The sequence below is a fragment of the Rhinoderma darwinii genome, unplaced genomic scaffold (assembly GCF_050947455.1).
Source record: "Rhinoderma darwinii isolate aRhiDar2 unplaced genomic scaffold, aRhiDar2.hap1 Scaffold_67, whole genome shotgun sequence".
NCBI lineage: Eukaryota > Metazoa > Chordata > Amphibia > Anura > Rhinodermatidae > Rhinoderma > Rhinoderma darwinii.
Window position 1 is genome coordinate 286,777 of NW_027464227.1, and position 7,518 is coordinate 294,294.

General features: G+C 41.6%; 1 pseudogene; it reads left to right on the forward strand.

Annotated features, from left to right (window-relative positions):
* The window catches only part of LOC142728069 (EGF domain-specific O-linked N-acetylglucosamine transferase-like), an 80,849-nt pseudogene extending 76,261 nt beyond the window's left edge, over window positions 1-4,588 (forward strand).
* Window positions 4,589-7,518: the final 2,930 nt, after the last annotated feature.

Consider the following 7,518-nt stretch of genomic DNA (forward strand, 5'->3'; position numbering starts at 1 on the left):
ACAAGTGTGAACAGGGCAGATAATAGTTTTGTCTTCTACCATATTATTGCATGTGTTTACCCTGCAAGGGGCGCCGTTGCGTAGAATACTGTACATGTGTGATCTTCTTTCCCTAGGTATAATTGTCAGGATGAGAGGTGTTACTTGGACTTGGCTCGACTTCGAGGAATTCACTACATCACATGGGAGAAAGCAGATAAAATTTTCCCTCAGGACAAGGTAAGTCCTGCTCACGATACCAGGGGTATTACCCGATCAGTGGGTTTACATTAGAAATGACTCATTTAGCCAGCTGAGGACTGATATACCATAGAGAGAGCCTAAGCAGCTGCTATGGGGCCCTAAGAGAAAGGGGGTCCTGGGTTGGTTGGTCCCATCTCTTCGCTACTGGGTGTCGAGAACCTGTGTAGGACTCCCCTCTCCAGAGGAACTGAATTTTTCGCAGCAGGAGAGTGGGCATTGGCCCAAGTGTCATGGAAAGGATGTGGAGGGGAAACAAACTGTTCTTTTTGTCCTGGGTGGCAAAACCAGCACCATATTAAGGGCCCATTTCGATCTTTGCTATGGGGTCTGCTTTCTTCTATGTTTCATTGACAACATTTTTGCTGCTCATGACCATGGACAGATATTTTTTTATCTCCTGCAAGTAAATGACGGTTTCTATTGTAGGACAGCATGCAGAGATCTTAAAACCGGGAGAAACTCATACATAAAGTATATTGGAAAATTATATAATTTTTCATTATACAAAGAATAAGGGTCAGTTCACACGTTGGGTAAATACTGTGGGTTTTCTGCAACAGAATTCGTTGCGGAAAATCCACAGCGTAATACGGTAGCGGCAAAGTGGATGAGATTTAAACAAATCTTTACGCTGTGTCACTTTACGCAGCGTATTCGCCCTGTGTGAACTCAGCCTAAAATTTATTTGCAGAAACCGAATACCCCTTTTTAATTTTTGAGTAGTGATTTTATGAGAATATTCGGACATAAAGCCCTCGCTGTTGTGTGTTACTCCCCGCACGTTCACATGGTGTCGCTCTTGACTCTTTCCATTCACACTTTTTTTTTTTTTTGTTAGATTATATTGTTCTCCCATTATTAGGCTTCTTCCATTGAGTTGTGACACATTTCAGGCTGTGGCAGGATCAAAAGTAAATTAATTGGTCATTAGTTCAACCTGTCAATAATTCTCCCCCGTGTCCCGTGTAGAAAAAAAAAAATATCAATATGTCCTGGGGGCTTTAAATGAAAGTTGTTTTCTGTAACCAGAATTACCTAATTAACTTGTCCTTCAATGGAGAGAATAACGTGCCCGAGAATGACAAAGCTTGTTATGCCGTCTAATTAAGGGACATCACCCGACTTGGGAGAACACCCAAAATTCACCAATTACGCCTTCGATGTTGTGGAATTTTTCCGGCTGGTCAGCACTGCGGCAGAGTACGTGTCTCGTCATCCTGAGTGGCCGCTCCGAAGAGGTCGTGATGAACTGTAATCGTAAAAAGAAGGAATTACCTCAAAGAATATGTCCTCGGTTCTATTTTATAACATAATAAATTATTTATTTATTATAAAAAAGTTTTTTTAATTATAATTGTTGGAATTTGGTGAGTTTGAAGTAAATGCATTAAATCCATTTTAGCTTCTATTTACCAGTTTTTATCATTTTCTTTTATTTTTTTTTCATCCAGAACAGGCAGTATTGTACATGCGTTATTTTCTACACAAGCCGAAATCCAACATGCATCAGTAAAATTCATAACCATTTTCCTAAAGTACAGCAGATAGGTTAAAAAAATCCACTTACCTATAAGTTGTAACTAAAGGGATTGTCTCCTCTCGACAACCAATCCCCATTTTGCCTATTAGGCCCTATTGACGTCATAGAGGGATGGTACCCTGCTCGAGACCCCTTATATGATCTAGAACAGAGAGCTTCTGACAAGCTGACTGACCCAGTCATCCATGTATCACAAGGAAGGCCATTCATTTGATTGGCTAGATGTAATACTTAATTTCACCTGTAGTGGCCGCTGCCGGGGAAGTGAGCAGCCCACGGTAACCTCTCTTAGCAAAATCTGCTACGTGTCGGGGAGCCAGACCCACTCTCATAGTAATGAGACGACACAACCCCTTTAAGTATTTTGTGCTAGATTTACCATTGGTCCTGTATCATCCAGTGGCTTTAGAACCATTGAGAGATATGGGCACATGACCACGACCGTTGTGTTTATCTGCCCCATAGGATTTAATAAGGGGGAGGGGTGCCTTTTTTTTTTGTAAGGTTTCTATTCAGAAAAAAACTATATTAAAAAAAAAAAATCTTCCAATTTCATGTTTTTAACAAGTCCTGGATTCAGCTCTGTCCGATAATATATACGTATAGCTAAAAAAAACACTTATGGGAGGCTGGTTATACGATTATTATTGGTCGATTTTGTAATAAAAAATAATAAATCATGTTTTTATTAAGTGGAAATCATTTTGTAAAATGAAAAAACTTCCTAAAAAAGTGATTGTTTTGTAAGACATCTTTGTGAATAAAGCATGATTAAATGGTAACTAAAACGTCATAGTGACGTGTCAGAAGTTTTGATGGGTGGGGGTCTGAGCACAGAGCCCCCCACCGATTGCTAAAATGAAGCGGCAGAAGTGCTACGGTGAGTTCTGAGCTGCTTCGTTTCTGATTGGCTTTTCTCGGAAAGCCAAGCAGTTGGTGTACGGGCTCATAGACTTTCTATTGTGACCGTACACCAATTTCTCATCTTGCCGACAAAAGCCGATCAGAAACGAAGTGGCTCAGACCCCTTATATGATCTAGAACAGAGAGCTTCTGACAAGCTGACTGACCCAGTCATCCATGTATCACAAGGAAGGCCATTCATTTGATTGGCTAGATGTAATACTTAATTTCACCTGTAGTGGCCGCTGCCGGGGAAGTGAGCAGCCGACGGTAACCTCTCTTAGCAAAATCTGCTACGTGTCGGGGAGCCAGACCCACTCTCATAGTAATGAGACGACACAACCCCTTTAAGTATTTTGTGCTAGATTTACCATTGGTCCTGTATCATCCAGTGGCTTTAGAACCATTGAGAGATATGGGCACATGACCACGACCGTTGTGTTTATCTGCCCCATAGGATTTAATAAGGGGGAGGGGTGCCTTTTTTTTTTTGTAAGGTTTCTATTCAGAAAAAAACTATATTAAAAAAAAAAAATCTTCCAATTTCATGTTTTTAACAAGTCCTGGATTCAGCTCTGTCCGATAATATATACGTATAGCTAAAAAAAACACTTATGGGAGGCTGGTTATACGATTATTATTGGTCGATTTTGTAATAAAAAATAATAAATCATGTTTTTATTAAGTGGAAATCATTTTGTAAAATGAAAAAACTTCCTAAAAAAGTGATTGTTTTGTAAGACATCTTTGTGACTAAAGCATGATTAAATGGTAACAAAAACGTCATAGTGACGTGTCAGAAGTTTTGATGGGTGGGGGTCTGAGCACAGAGCCCCCCACCGATTGCTAAAATGAAGCGGCAGAAGTGCTACGGTGAGTTCTGAGCTGCTTCGTTTCTGATTGGCTTTTCTCGGAAAGCCAAGCAGTTGGTGTACGGGCTCATAGACTTTCTATTGTGACCGTACACCAATTTCTCATCTTGCCGACAAAAGCCGATCAGAAACGAAGTGGCTCAGCGCTCACCCGAGCGCTTCTGCCGCTTCATTTAAGTGATCGGTGGGGGGCTCAGACCCCACTGATCAAAATGTCTGACTTGTCACTATGACATGTCGGAAGTTTTTTGAAAGTTTAGTTAGCTTTTGATATATCTCGTACTTTTGCTCAATGAACTGGTGTCACGTCAAGATCTGACTAAGTCCTCATGCACATGGCACTATCAAAAGTGTATAGCATACCCTTAAAGATCCCTTTGGCACCTCTCCTGCACAACAAGGCCACCGTCCACCCGCAAGCAGGGAACGGAAACATCTCCATTCAAGTGAAGTGGACTGTGCTCCACCGTTTAGGAAGTGATGGCCTATCCTATCCCTATTTTTAATGCTTTTTAACATAAAGTTTTTATTTTCTTTGTTTACACCTCAAATTTTTCCATCCATGTAAAAAAAATAAATGAAAAAAATTGCATAGAATGGAAGGATCCCAGACCATAAGGAGGGATCCACATGGGATTATAGTCATCCCTTATGTGGATTTCTTATGATTTTGGCGGGAATTTTCCTGCCAATTTTGCTGTTCTCTGGTCAGATATGCCCAGGGTAGCAACAGCTGGCTATTGGATGCTGCTGGGGTCTCATGTGACCCAGCAACAAGGGAAGATCTTCCCTGGTACCCAGTAACCGGTAGGTCATTGGGCTTCTTTTGCTCATGTGACCTACCTGTTTGGGTTTAAATTGTGGCTTGTATCCAACCCGCAGCCTAAAGAAGGCGATACTTGGAAGCACCACGCCTATCCTCCCTTATGTTATATATTTGTTATGTCACGGCTTTTTATTAGACTGGGGGTAAAATCAGTCTTTGAAGTAGATTGTTTTATGGATTGATTTTATGTCTGAGTTATATGATGTGTGTTTTATATTTATATATATATATGTAATTTTATAAAATGTTTTCCTTTTTATAACGTTTTAATTAATAAAGAAGGCCATGTTTTACCACCTACAGGTTGTGTCTCTCTTTTATTTGATTTTGTTGCATGGTTGTAATTTATTGGGTAATGTATGATTTATATTCCCGTGTTTGTACTAGATAATGTCCTAAACGGGACTGCAAGGACCCATTGTCCACCTTACCTGCCCAGGACCTTATACCATCCTTCATTAAATAACACACCAACACCTTCTTTATGGAAATGTGGAAGTGGCCACAGCTTTATTATTATATTTACACCATCGGCATGAAGACATATATATATATTTCTTTTTCTCCTTCTCCTGAAATGCCGATGCTCCCTGTCTCCATCAGGCATGTAGGGTGCTAACTCTGTCTTCTTCTGCCGTACTTTCCGCCAGCTGTGACATCTACGAAAAAACCAGAAAAAACGCCAGAACAAGAATATAACCGTAGAAAATTTTTTCAAAAAACAAAACCAACACCACCAGGGGAGGGAGGGCGGGTGTTTCTTCCACTGCAGCTTGAAGGTAAAAGGGCTTTCTGCCCCAAACCCCTGCCTTATATCTTCTTAACCACACCCCTCTCAACCCCTTGTTCACCAATCCTGGTCCTGGGCATTATTGAAACGTTCCATCTTTCTTAACCCCTTGCAGTCCCTGACACTCTCCCTAGGCGCTTCAGTGTCTGCAAGTTCAGAGTGTGATGGATGCAATAGATGGAAAATGGAAGTAAGTAGATAGTCCGACAGATAGAGATATAAATATTAGGCCCTGTTCACACAGTTTTTTTGGTGCCGATTTTGACGAGAAAACTGCGTCGGAATCCGTGCCAAAAAATTTCCCAAATCTTCTCCCATTGCTTTCAATGGGAATGAGAGGTGGGGTTCGCTCACGGTAAAAAAAGCAACATGTCCTTTCTTGAGGTGTTTTCCGCCTCAAAACCCCCCTTAAAATCAATGGGAGACTGAAAAAACCGCCACAGCGGTTTCGATGAGATAGGTATGCGGGATACATATAGAGATCGATTTGGATAGACAGATTAGACCAATATAGATACATGAGATACATACATTGTGGATCATTAATGGATTAGTAACGTTATTCTTTCCAGGTCACTTTTCTTCTACTGTCAGAGATGTGTTCACAAACAATTTAAACAAACTAAAGAAAGTATATAAAATCCCAGCGATCTCCAAGGACATCATGAAATGAATTATGGAGTTCACTTTCACCAGGAAGACTAACCTTACCCCACAAAAATGTGGAGGAGCTTCTGGTTGCTGTAGATCAGATGAATGTGTTCGGGTATGTTCACATGTTCACACACCCTATTTACGGACGTAATTCAGGCGTTTTACGCCTCGAATTACGTCCGAAAAAATGGCTCCAAACTTTTTTTTTACGCGCCGCTGTTGGTGTTGCCGTGTGCACATACCCTTAGGCTGGAGTCACACGAGCATGTTCGGTCCGTAAAGAACGGAACGTATTTCGGCCGCAAGTCCCGAACCGAACACAGCGCAGAGAGCCGGGCTCCTAGCATCATAGTTCTATACGACGCTAGGAGTCCCTGCCTCTCTGCAGGACAACTGTCCCGTACTGTAATCATGTTTTCAGTACGGGACAGTAGTTCCACGGGGAGGCAGGGACTCCTAGCGTCGTACATAACTATGATGCTAGGAGCCCGGTCCCTGCAGTGTGTTCGGTCCGGGACTTGCGGCCGAAATACGTTCCGTCCTTTACGGACCGAACATGTTCGTGTGAATCCAGCCTTAGGCCGGATTCACACGAGCGTGTGCATTTTGCGCGCGCAAAAGGTCCATAAAAGCTCCATGTGTCAGCAGCATACGATGCGCGGCTGCGTGATTTTCTCTGTTTTTATGTTTGTAAACAGAAAAGCACGTGGTGCTTTTCTGTTTTCGTTCATAGTTTGGACTACTGTAGCGCGCATCACGAGCGGCACACGGAAGTGCATCCGTGTGCCGTGCGCGGTTTTCACACACCCATTGACTTCAATGGTTGCGTGATGCGCTAAAAACGGGCAAATATAGGACTTGTCTTGAGTTTTACGCAGCGGACATACTCTGCGTGAAAATCACTGACAATCTGAACGGCCCCATTGACTAACATAGGTCCGTGCGACACGCGAGAAAATCACGCGCGTTGCACGGACGTATTATACGTTCGTCTGAATAAGCACTTAGAGATTATGGAGCTGTGCAGTAAAATGTTGAGACCTCGATCACTGTCCTGAACTTCACCACACAGCGTTATTGAACATCCGAGGAATAATTAGAACTATCAGCGATGGAACTTTAGAACTTTCTATAGAAAGATGTGCTAAATGTGAAAGAAAAGGAATCTGTGTTTTGAAGCCATAATACAAAAGAAAGGAAGCAGGACATCTCTTTACATCTTCCTGAAATATTGTATATAGATATATATAGATAAGGCAAAGTTCTTTATAATGATGGAGGTCATAATAAAGAAAATTCATTATGTCGTGTTGTCCATAACAACCAGATGATTTCCATTTAATTTAGTTATGATTCTGCTTTTTTGTTATCAGAAACAGCACCACTGTTGTTTATAGGCTGTGCCTGGTATTGCAGTTCCACCCCTTTTCCTTTAATGGGCCTGAACTGAAATGCCAAAAAAAGCCTATGTGCACGCGTTGCGCTGTTTCTAGAAAAGAAGCATTTGGCTGTTATGTATTTAATGTTCGATTTCTTTCTAAGTTCGCTTGGCTTTAATAATTACAGAATAGTTCATGACCAACGTCAAGAACAGCGACTATGTGAAAGGAAGTAAAGAACGTAGACCCATCATGATAAAAGTTCTCAAGGCTATCTAGGATCTCAACCGGAGTCAGACATCAGACTGTTC